This window comes from Pipistrellus hanaki (genome assembly GCF_964339955.1).
Source record: "Pipistrellus hanaki genome assembly, chromosome: 13".
Lineage (NCBI taxonomy): Eukaryota > Metazoa > Chordata > Mammalia > Chiroptera > Vespertilionidae > Pipistrellus > Pipistrellus hanaki.
Genome location: NC_140515.1, coordinates 6355841 through 6368356, shown reverse-complemented (window position 1 = coordinate 6368356; position 12516 = coordinate 6355841). Strand labels below are relative to the sequence as shown.

At 40.3% G+C, this 12516-nt stretch overlaps 1 protein-coding gene across 4 annotated transcripts in view; it reads left to right on the top strand.

Moving 5' to 3' along the window:
• PPP4R2 (protein phosphatase 4 regulatory subunit 2) overlaps positions 1–12516 on the top strand; it is a 74072-nt gene that overhangs the window by 39275 nt on the left and 22281 nt on the right. The window lies entirely within an intron of this gene.

Genomic DNA, 12516 nt, shown 5'->3' with positions numbered 1-12516 from the left:
GTGTCTTGGGATCACTGTCTACCTCTGATGTCAGCAAGTTCTCATCCTTGAGGAGTCTTTGATGTTTGTTGTAGGTGGAGGCAAGTGTCAGAGGCAGGGGTAAGTGTTCATTTGTGTTTAGATGCCTGATAAGTTGCCTGCCAAACAGGTTGGAGAGTGTCTCTTACTTGATGGATGTCCTTCCCAAAAGTAATATCTAAAGTTGGTGTCTCCTTAGAATTAACTGTGAAAGGAAGCAGCTACCATCTTGGCATTTCCTTTTCTTAAATATATTTTATTAATTTTTTTTTGCAGAGAGGAAGGGAGAGGGATAGAGAGTTAAAATCATCGATGAGAGAGAAACATCAATCAGCTGCCTCCTGCACACCCCCTTCTGGAGATGTGCCTGCAAACAAGGTACATGCTCTTGACTGGAATCGAACCTGTGACCTTTTAGTCCAAACCAGTTAGGGCTTGGGATTTTCTTGAGGTGTCTCTGTCAAACCTTGACAATAGTATAAGATATTTCTTTTCAATAATGTCAACTCATAAGTTCCTTCAAGTAAGTTCAGCTTAAATGCACTCTGATGCATAGAGGAATGTAAAAAATTGAAAAATGGGGAACCAGAGAGTAGAGAAGAACCAAGTGGCTGTCTCTTGGATTTCCCATAGCCCCAACTATTCATTACTTGATTTAATCATACAGTTTAGCATAAAAGACAAAATCCTTTGAGGTGCTCCAGGTACCCTTCTTTAGCTTGGCAGATATGTGAATACATTTTATAACCTGTAGAAACAGACATTTTACTGGCAGATATATTTAAGGCATTGCATAACCTCAATAAGCCTTTCATAGACATCAAAGTCAGATGTTAGCATACACTTATTTTTGCAAAACCCAGGTAAAAATAAAGATATGTCTATGTTACTTAAACCTACAAAGTTAAGCTAGCTTTTATTTACAAGTATTTTTCTCAACTCATGGGAATTTAAAAAGCATTTGCGTTTCCATATATTTTATTATTATTATTTTTAATTTAATCTTTATTGTTCAGATTATTACAATAGTTTCTTTTCTCCCCCCCCCATCCCCCATTAACTGCCCACTCTCTGCCCTTACCGTGTTTCCATATTTCTAAGAATTTTCGAATACCCAGTCCTTATAAGCACTTGCCTGTCAATTAATTGTAACAATACCATTTAGATATAGAAATTGCACATTTATATAGTATACATATAATGTACAGAATAGACAAAAATAAAAAACTGTTGGATTCAAATTTTATTTTCAAGTCAAGTTCCAAATGACCTTCCATGTTTTTTTTTGTTTGTTTTTTGTTTCTTAAGATTTTATTTTATTTTTATTTATTATTATTATTTTTTAACATATATTTTATTAATTTTTTACAGAGAGGAAGGGAGAGAGATAGCCAGAAACGTCGATGAGAGAGAAACATCGACCAGCCGCCTCTTGCAACATCCCCCACTGGGGATGTGCCCGCAACCAGCGTACATGCCCTTGACCGGAATCGAACCCGGGACTTTTCAGTCCGCAGACGGACGCTCTACCACTGAGCCAAACCGGTTTCGGCACCTTTCATGTTTTTAATACATCAAAGAATTGGGTTGACACCTAAAAGACATAGATTGATCCATTTATCTAAATACTTTTTGAAGCTTTGAGAGACCAATTAAATATGGTTTCCATTCTTACTGCCTAATTTTAAAGCTGCCTTTTTCTAATTGTTTATGCAAAAATCTTAATACCAGGTGTACCGGCTAATAATGTGGATTTTTTTCAATAGATGGAGTTACACATATGTTGATATATATATATATATATATATATATATATATATATATATATATATATGCGATTTGATATGTATGCTCTTTTGTTGAATTGATAACAAGCTTTAAAATTTCATATGTCAAGTTTTCTGAAGGTGTTAACATCATAGATACTTTTACTCTTAAAAATGAATTTCATGCCAAAAAAAGCATTTGCAGGAAGTTCTAATTCATTATTTTGAAGGAAAGTGCTGTTGAAAGTTATCATATATTTCGGGAAGCTTATGGTAAACATGTTCCATCTCAGGATACTTGGGAATGCTGGTTTAAACGCTTTTAAAATGATGATTTCAATGTGAAAGACAAAGGTCAACCGAAAAAGTTTGAAGACCAATAATTAGAAGCATTATTGGATGAAGATGTGTGTCAAACTCAAAAACAACTTGCAGAAAGATTAAACGTTGCTCAGCAAACAATTTCCGATCATTTACAAGCAATGGGAAAGATTTTAAAGGTAGGAAAAATGGGTGCCACATTAACTGAAAGACAAATGGAAAACTGAAAAACCATCAGTAAAATGTTGCTTCAGTGGCAGGAAAGAAAGTCTTTTTGGCATCGAATTGTGACGGCGATGAAAAGTGCATTTATTTTGAGAATTCCAACGCACAAAATCATGGGTTGATCCAGGTCAACCATCAACATTGACTGCAAGGCCAAATCGATTCAGAAAGAAGACAATGCTCTGTGTTTGGTGGGATGAGGAAGGTGTGGTGTATTATGAACTTCTAAAATCTGGTGAAACTGTTACTGCTGATTGCTACCTACAACAAATAATAAAAAATTGGAACCACACTTTAATTGTGAAATGACCAGAATAGGCCAGAAGACACGGCAAAGTAATTTTGCTTCATGGTGACTCACTGTTACACATTTCAAAACCAAAGACACCTTAAAAGATCTTGCCTGGGAAGTTCTCCCTCCCACTGTATTTACCAGATCTTGCTCCTTCAGATTACCACTGTTCTGATCCATAGCACACACACTTTCTGAGTAGCACCTCAAAACGTACGAAGAAGTGGAACATTGGGTCTCTGAATGGTTTGCCTTAAAACAAGAAAAGTTCTATTGGTACGATATCCACAATTTACCTGGAAGATGGGGAAATGCATAGCTAGCGATGAATGTTACTTTGAATAAAGCACTTTTTTTTTTTAATTTATTGATTTTTCACAGAGAGGAAGAGAGAGGGATAGAGATTAGAAACATCGATGAGAGAGAACCATCAATCAGCTGCCTCTTGCACGCCCCCTACTGGGGATCTGCCCGCAACCAAGGTACATGCCCTTGCCCGGAATCGAACCCGGGACCTTTCAGTCCGTAGGCCGACGCTCTATCCACTGAGCCAAACCGGTCCCGGCTGAATAAAGCACTTTTGATGTTTCTCTTGAAATTACCGTGTTTTCTTTGATTACAAAAGCCACATTATGAACAGGTATGCCTGGTATTAATGGGAGGCTGACTGTCATGGGCCTTCTTGGCCTGGGAGGCATGATTTTTCCATTAATTTTGAGATCTGTAGAGTTTGAACAAACTTCTAGGGAAAACTGTCCTTACATGCAAACCAGTCCTTCTGGGAGCCAGATGTGGTGGTGTCCCTGTAGGACAGTTTTACATGATAAAGGAAATTTTTCCTCAGGCAACACCTCAGAGTCTTAGTCCCCTAAGAATACCTGAGCAAGGGCCACCAAGAGCTTACCAGACACCTCCAGAACCTGAATGCTTTTCAAGGTGTGGGCCCTCCCTCAGACCCTTTCTTAGGCTGAACCCATTTCAGTGTGCCCTGCCCTTTCCCCTGGGGCTCCCTCTGGCTTCTCTGGTATCAGCTGCACTAAATGCCCCCTGGCACCCATCTCTGCACTCTGGATTTGGGGATCTGAGCAGCTATTGTCCCCCCATTGGCTGTTCAGGTTGGGGAAGCAAAGTGTCCTCTCTCTTTTGAGCTAAAGATAGTTTAGTCTCATTTGATCAGCAAAGATTTTTTTTTCATACTCTTAGTAAGCAATCCAATTAAAAGCAGCAACCCATTTCGTTTTCCTTTCCCTCAGTTATCTCAACCCTTATCCAACTTGAGGATTTTCTAAGAACAGTTCAAATAAAGTCATGGCCTACTGCTTAAAGCAAGGAGGCCCAGAATTCCAGAAGTCTCACCCAATTTACCTGATGTGAAGCAGGGAACTGGTGGGCACAGTGGACCCTTGCTTTTACCTGCAGGGTTCTCCTTCAGAATCCTGTCGACTATGTCAGATAAATGTTGACCTAAACATTCAAACTTTTAGAGAATTTCTATGAGTTTGAGTCAAACTGACAACATATGCCTGGAACAAAGATCTCAAATGCTCCCTGTACTACCTTAATGGATGGATATCAGAGGCTTTCAAACTTGAAATGGGTATAATAATCAAACAGGAAATATTTTAATGGGTCCGTTCTTTTTCCATTTTATATTTAGTGTTATAAATCATACTTTGTATATAACTTACACATGAGATGTCACATTAAGAAAACAATTTATGTTAAGTATTTTGTTTTAGTGACTTAAAAAAAATATTTTGGGAGTTCCCCTCTTTTTTCCCAAGTAACCATTTTTAGCCCTATATAAAATAATGTACTTGAAAAGATACTCTCACTATAATAAAACTGATACTTTAAAAATGTTGCTGTGTCTCATTCTGTGTCATTTTGAATACTTTCCAGGGCAGTATTTTTAGAGTTTTCGTGTATATTTTTTTTTACAGAGAGGAAGAGAGAGGGATAGAGAGTTAGAAACATCGATGAGAGGGAATCATCGATCAGCTGCCTCTTGCACACCCCCACTGGGAATGTGCCCGCAACCAACATATGTGCTCTTGACCGGAATCGAACCTGGGACCCTTCAGTCCGCAGGCCGATGCTCTATCCACTGAGCCAAAACGGCCTCAGCTAGGGTTTTCTTAGTTGAAGGGGAGAGTAGTATTTGTGAAGTTGAATTGTTCATTATTTAGTTTGGCATTAACAATTTAGAGTGTGGAGTGACAATACCAAATTTAGTGAATTGTGGGTAGGTTAACTATAAATTTATATTAGGGACAGATTTTATTTGAAGGGATTTCACTTGTGAGTATTTTTATTTAGCATAATAGTCTCTCTCCTTCAGCCATTTTATCACATGTGATTTCCAATAGATAGTGTAATTCAGTATTCCATGTTCCTTTGTTTTTAAGTTTAGGAGTTTTGTCTAAAATACCAAATCCTTATGCTTTGATGCCAGGTCTGTTCCTAAAATATTTTATTGGGGGAATGGAGGAAAATTACAGCTTTGAGTTCCATTAATGATAGTTGACCTCGAGGATTTAGGATGGGAAAGAGACTTATTTTCAGTGTGTACTCTGTTGTACTGTTGAAGGTTATTTAACCATCTATACTCATAATAGCCTTGGTGGTCATCATGCCCTCATGTAGTCACAAGATGGCCGCAGGCACAGCAGAGGCAGGGCCTGGCAGCAGCTATGCAAAGTAAGGCCTGGGGCTTCTGCAGCTCTGGGCGGAGTGGAGGAGACCGGTCCTGGCATCTCTGCTGCCTCACATGGAGCAAGCAGGTTGTGGTAGGGGAGGGCCGTTGGGGGCCATCTGGCCAGCAGGGATGGACTGTTGGGGGCAATCAGGTTAGCAGGGTGGGGGGCCGTAAGGGGTGACCAGGCCAGTGGGGAGGAGGGTGTATTTGGGGGCAACCAGCCTGACAGGGAGGGCAGTTAGGGCGATTAGGCCAGCATGGGGGAGTGCTGTGAGGGGTGGTTAGACCAGTGGTGGGGGGGGGCAGTTATGGGCAACCAGGTGATGGGGGGGAGTAGTTGGGGGGACCAGGCCAGCAGAGGGTGCAGTAAGGGGTGACCAGGCCAGCAGGGGAAGGGGGCAGTTTGGGGCAACCTGGCTGGCAGCGGCAGGCTACCCTGTTTCCCCGAAAATAAGACAGTGTCTTATATTAATTTTTGCTCCCAAAGATGTGCTAAGTCTTATTTTTAGGGGATGTCTTATTTTTCCATGAAGAAGAATATGGTACACATTTATTGTTAAATGAAAATAAAGGAAATTTATTACCTGTATACGGTCAAACACAAACCAGACAAACTGTGAATCCTACAGTATCAAGAATTTACTCATTTATTCAGTGATAATCATGTCGTCATCTTCTGGAACATCATCATAACAATCCAATTTCCGAATTTCCTGGTGAATTTCTTGTGACTCCATTTCTTTCAGAATCAGTGGACCAACTCTCATGTTTAGCCTTGGGGGGGCCTTATTTTCAGGGGATGCCTTATATTTCACTCAGAAGGAAACCTGTAAGTAGGTCTTATTTTCGGAGGATGTCTTATTTTTGGGGAAACATGGTAGTTAGGGGTGACCAGATCAGCACACAGAAGCAGTGGGGGGCAATCAGGCTGGTGGGGGTGGGGTGGGGAGGCAGTTAGGCATGGCCAGGCCAGCAGGTAGGTGAGCCATTAGGAGACAGTGGTCCAGGATTGTGAGAAGGATGTCCCCCAAGGAGTCCTGGATTGGAGAGGGTTCAGGCTGGGCCTTGAGGGGGACTTCCCCTCCCCCATGCACTAATTTCATGCACTGGGCCTTTAGTCTTAATAAAGAGGGAATATGCTAATTAGAAGATGGCAGCACCCAGTCCCCTTAGCCCTGTAACCATCCAGGGCTGGCCCGAGGTGTAGGCAAGCCTCAGATGGTGTCTGCTCAGCCACCCAGGTCTGGTCTGAGGTACGACGAAATGATTGAACAAACAGGCTGCATGGGGCAACCTGGCCAGCAGGGGGTTTATTGAGGGACTACCAAATGACTGAACAAGCAGGCTGTGTAGGGTGAGTAGGCCAGCAGGGGGTTAGTGAGGGATGACCCAAATGATTGAATAAGCAGGCTGTGTGGGGCAAACAGGCCAGCAGTTGAGGTAGTAAGAGGTGATCAGGCCAGCAATGTGGGGGTGGGGGGGATGCAGTTGGGGGCAACCAGGCCGGGGGGGGGGGGGCAGTTAGGGGCAACCAGGTTGGCAAGGAGGGGACAGTTGGGGGCGACCTAGTTGGCAGCTGGAAGCTGTTAGGGGTGACCAGGCAGGCGGGCGGGTGAGCGATTAGGAGCCAGCAGTTAAGGATTGTGAGAGGAATGTCCTGGATTGGAGAGGGTGCAGGCTGGGCTGAGGGGACATTTCTCCCCCCTCCCCGCTTTGCACAAATTTTGTGCATTGGGCCTCTAATATATATGTATATGTATATGTATATGTATATGTATATGTATATGTATATGTATATGTATATATAAAAGCCTAAGTGACATTTAAAACAAATGACTGTTCTACCAGTCACTGTGACACACACACACCACCAGGGGGCAGACACTCAGTGCAGGAACTGCCCCCCGGTGGCCAGTGTGCTCCCACAGCCAACCTGCTGTTCCCTCACACCCCCATAGATCTAGGCCAAGGGACTTAAGCATGAATTCATGCACCGAGTCTCTATTATACATATATTATTGATGCTACTTTTTTTATGCACATACCCACAAGAAGTCACATAGTGTTTATTAGAAATATGTTGCATAAGATTTACTACTGATTGAAATGTGTTCAAGATAAGAGTGCTTTGGGATGTTTATAATAGTGCATAGACAAATAGATATTAGACATTAAGGTGTTTCATCTTTTCAGTAAATTATAGCTACCATTTTTTTACTTTCTTTTTTAATTTTCTGAGGATATTTTTTTCTTTGTCTTTTAGAGAGAATAGGAGGAAAAGGAGGGAGGGGGAAGAGCGAGAAACATCTACCTGAGAAAAACACATCAGTTGATTGTGCCCTTGAGTGGGAATTGAACCTGGGACCCTTCAGTCAATGGGCAGACACTCAAACCAACCAGGGTTATGGCTGCTATTTAAACATAAGAGTTAAGGTGAAAGTGGTCAAATTATACCACTGCTTTGTGAATGTTAAGTTAATTTATTTGTGATTCTGAATTAGTAATACCACTTTCAATTCTTTCAAATTAAATTGGACCAGACATTGATATATGTAGACTATTAAATAAATCTAAATGGATTTGTTAATCTGTGAAACAGGTAACTGACCTACTTTCAAAAATGACTTGAACACCAAAGACCTAAGCATACTTAAATATAATTGCTTTAAAAATATTTTTCATCTTTGAACTTTAATTTTTAGATTGAACGTTTATGAATTATTTTCTAATCAAGCATAATCCAATGTTTATTAGTGATTTGTTAATATTTTTTTAAATTTACCCCTTTTTGTCTGTACTATAATATCATATATTGGTACATTAAAACATGTCCATATCTTTCAACTTTATTTTCATGTTTTGAATATAAATTGTTTAAACAGTGAACACTCCCTCTTCCTTCCCCATTCTCCAAAAAGGCTGCCTTTGAGATAAATCTCTCCCTCCTTTCTTTTCTTCTTCCCCCTTCTGCCTTATCAGTTCCAGGATGATTTACACTGTGTGTAGTACTCTGGTTGAGGAGACGAGGCATTAAAAACTTCCCTCTCTTTCCCGCATTCTTTGGTTAGTGAGAAGAAACATTTGTTCTCAGTATAAGGTTTTGCAGCAAGCTCGCCTACATGTTTGGCCTTGTTTAATTTCTTTGTGTCTCAGTTTCTCTATTCCTCATGCATGCCCTGGAATTTTCCTAGCTTCTCACTATCCTGTAACAACAGGAGTATCTAAAAGAATCAAAGGAGGGCTTTGTTAGATGCTAGTTGTGTTTTCCTTTTGGAAGAGCTTTGATAATCTCTATATCAGTACATTTACAGCTCTGTCTTGTTTGTCTGTCTGTTTTTAAATGGCTGCATTATTTTCTATTATATGAACAGGTTATAATTCATTTGCTCTTTTCCCATTGGTGGCAACTGTTTAATTTTTGGCTGCTATAAGTACTTATAACGAGCATCCTGGTACACACCTTCTTGTATTGATAAATGTCATGTATTGATTATAAATACAGATTTATTGTTGCCTTTTTAAAATTTGTAGAAATGGAATTGCTAGGTCATATTATATGTACACTTAAAATTTTCATTGATACTTCCAAATTGACCTCATAAATGAAGGTTTCCATGTGTACATGAGTGCAGATAGTGGAATTCTTCCTTATTTTGGGGTATATGTGCATGGATTTGTTTTTTAGATTGCAGGTGAAATTGAACATCTTTTTATATTCTTATTGACTCTTATGAATTTGTTTTATATATTAATTATCTTTTGGTTGATTTTCTAATAGGCAAGTTCATCTTGTTTTACTTTTGTTTTTAATTAGTAAAAACTGCATGGTTTTAGTAAGTGCTACATGGTTTTTGGACATGAAAAATATTACCAATTTTTAAAAATAACTTTTGTATGTTGTCATCTTAAAATTTTCCCACTTTGAAGTGGAAATTGTCTATTCACATGTTTGTTTGATTTCCTGAACTGTATTGAAGGAATAAAGGCGGCACATTTCTATATCTGTATTTGGTTTGATGAGGCATGTTAAATAGACTTAATGGGGCATGTTAAATAGAATTACAGGGTTGAATGTTTAGTTAGGTCCTTTATTATTTTTTAATTTAGTTCTTTTCAGATTACTTTTGAACTTTAAGATTTTATAAGAGAAGTTAGATTATAGTTATTCTCCAGAACTGAAGTTACTTTTTTTTTTTTTAGGTGAGAAGGCACTAAAAATTAAAATAAAACTAGAAACTTAATGGGATGGTCAATTAAAACATATTTGTTGCCCTTTTATGCCCTCTGTTTGGTATTATAATAAACAAGAAGAGTATATGGACTTAATTCTATTAAACCAGGGCCATTTTTTAAAATCCTCCTCTTATCATGGACACTGTGAATATAATTTAGAAACTCCTAGTTTTGAGGGGTAGAGGAAATGTTCATCTTGTTTTACTTTTGTTTTTAATTAGTAAAAACTGCATGGTTTTTAAAAAATTGTTTTCTGAAATATTTCTAGAGGTTTTAAAAAATTGTTTTCTGAATTATTGAGAAAGAAAGGATTAATGAATGGAAACGTAAGTCAATTAAGTCTTGTCTCTCCTTTGACAATAATGTTAGTCCTACAACCTCTCTAAAATACGCAGGAAGAAAAATAAATATGTATCTACACTAATAAAAGAGAAAAATGCTAATTGACTGTACCTTCGCTACGCCCACAAGCCAATCAGCAAGTATCCAAATTAACTCAACAAAGATGGTGGTTAATTTGCATACTCTGAGGGAGGGAGAAGTGAAGACTGAAGACAGCATAGAAGGAATAGGGAGGGAAGGCAGAAAGCAAGCAGGCTGTGGCAGGGAAAGAGTGGCGGAAAAGTGCGGGGCGGCAGCAGAATGGAAAGCATGTGGCAGTGGTGGCGGGAGGGAAAGCGTGGGGTGGAGGGCAGAGACAGCGGGAGGGAAGAGAAAGCGCCAGGCGTCTGCAGGAGGGAAAGTGTGTAGGGTTGGGGCAGCAGAGGCGGGCAGAAAAGTGGGGGATGGAGGGCAGAGGCAGCAGGGAAAGCACGTGGCGGGGGTGGTGGGAGGGAAGCCCTGTTCTTGCAGGAATCTTCCTGCAACAGGCTTCTAGTCTAACCTAATAATAGACTAATGTGCAAATTAACCATCACTCTGCTGCTCAAACCACACCCATCACCCGCACCCACCAGCCAGTCAGAGCAAGTATGCAAATTAACCCAACAAGGATGGCAGCTAATTTGCATACGCAGAGGGAGGGAGAAGTGAAGACTGAAGACAGCATAGATGGAAGAGGGAGGGAAAGGACTGGCAGTAAGGTGTGCAGCTGCCGCACGCTTGTCCACGGAGGCAGATGGAGGCATCGGGGCAGTGGGTCGGATGGGTGCGTTGGGGCGTTGGGGAACACAGCAGCGGCACGCGAGGCCCCAGAGGCACGCGGCAGCGGGCGTGGCACTGCCTGCCACAGCGGGAGAGTTGGGGAGCAGGAGAGGTGGCAGTGGCGGGAGGGAAGCCCGCTGGAAGTCTTGCAGGCATATTCCTGCAACAGCTGCCTAAGTGTATATATGTAAAAGCCCAGTGACCAGAACAGCAGAACGACCGGTGGCTATGGCGTACACTGCAGCAGCCAACTAGCCTGATCCAGGTCCTGATCAGCCCCTAATACCCCGATCGGGGGCAGGGCTGGCTGGCAGCCACCTGTGGCCCCTCCCCCCTGCTGGTCAGTTGTTCACGACTACGACAATAAGCAGGAAGTTTTATTATTTTGGGTAGTTGATTAAAATATATTGTGGCTATGCAAGAGGGGTCTGGATAAAGGACAGAACCACCTGATACCTAAAAACCTTTGGTACATCATCTCTAAGGCAGGCATAGTCATAACTAAGGTGCTTTCATCTTCTGGCATGATAGTCTTTCCAACTTTTAAATTTCTTCTCTAAAGTTATTTTAATATACATGATTAATGAGATTTTGCTTAGTCTATTATGTGTATGCACAAACACAGACATTTCTTGTAAGTTGCTGCACTTCAAAACCTCTTTCCACGTCTTTTAAGTCACGTGAGATTTTTATACTCTTAGGTCTGCCTTTTAGATATAAATCACATACTTCATATTTTATTTTTGTTTGCTTTACAGTTTAAGATTATTCTAGCCTTCTTTGTTACTTTGTTCTCTTACTTACCTGACCTATTAGTACTTACTGGATTTTCTGCTGGTTGGTTGGTTTGGAACAGGGGTCCTCAAACTTTTTAAAGTGGGGGCCAGATCATGGTCCCTCAGAGAGCTGGAGGGCCGGACTATATGAACTACTAATTCCTACTGTAACACCTCGGCTGCACTCACTGCCCAAAAAACCTGGCGGGCCGGATCAGACTCCTCTGCGGGCCGCATGTGGCCCGCGGGCCGTAGTTTGAAGACCCCTGGTTTGGAAAAATAGTTTTTTTTGCACTTTTAAAAGTATTTGTGTCATTGCTGGTTGAACATATTTATTCTAGTAGTTCAAATGTGTTTATTTACTTTTTCTTCACTCCCTTTCATTCTATTTAGCATAACTAATTGCTAATCAGATTAATTTAGTAACCTCCCCTCCTTACCCTACTCCCCTCCCCCAAGAAAATGTTGTCTCATGGAAATATGGTCTGAGGTGATGCTCTCTCTAATAAAAAATTTTAAATTGAAAGGTAGGAACTAGCAGAAATCTAATGAATTTTTTCTTGACAACTTTATTTGATGCAAGTTAAATAAAGTTTGGGCTTTTGATACTAATACTACTGTGGGCTTTTGATTAAAAGTATTGACAATTGCTAGAGATTTATTGTATTTTGGGATGGGAAAAGGTACAGGTATTAGTTTATTTACTCTTATTGCAAGAGATTGCTTCTTTACTTTCTTAATTTAAAAAAAAATACATACTTATTGATTTCAGAGAGAAAGAGGGAAAAAGAAATAAAAACATCAGTGATAGAGAATCATTGATTGGCTGCCTTTTGCAAGCCCCCTATTGAAGATTGAGTGTATAGCCCAGGCATGTGACCTTGACAGGAATCAAACCTGGGACCCTTCAGTCCACAGACACTCTATCCATTGAGCCAAACTGCTAGGGCTATTTTCTTCATTTTTTATACTTACCATTTCACAATGACATCTTAATAAATCTCAGAATTTCTGGAGTTTGGTTTAAGGTATAAAATCCTTCTA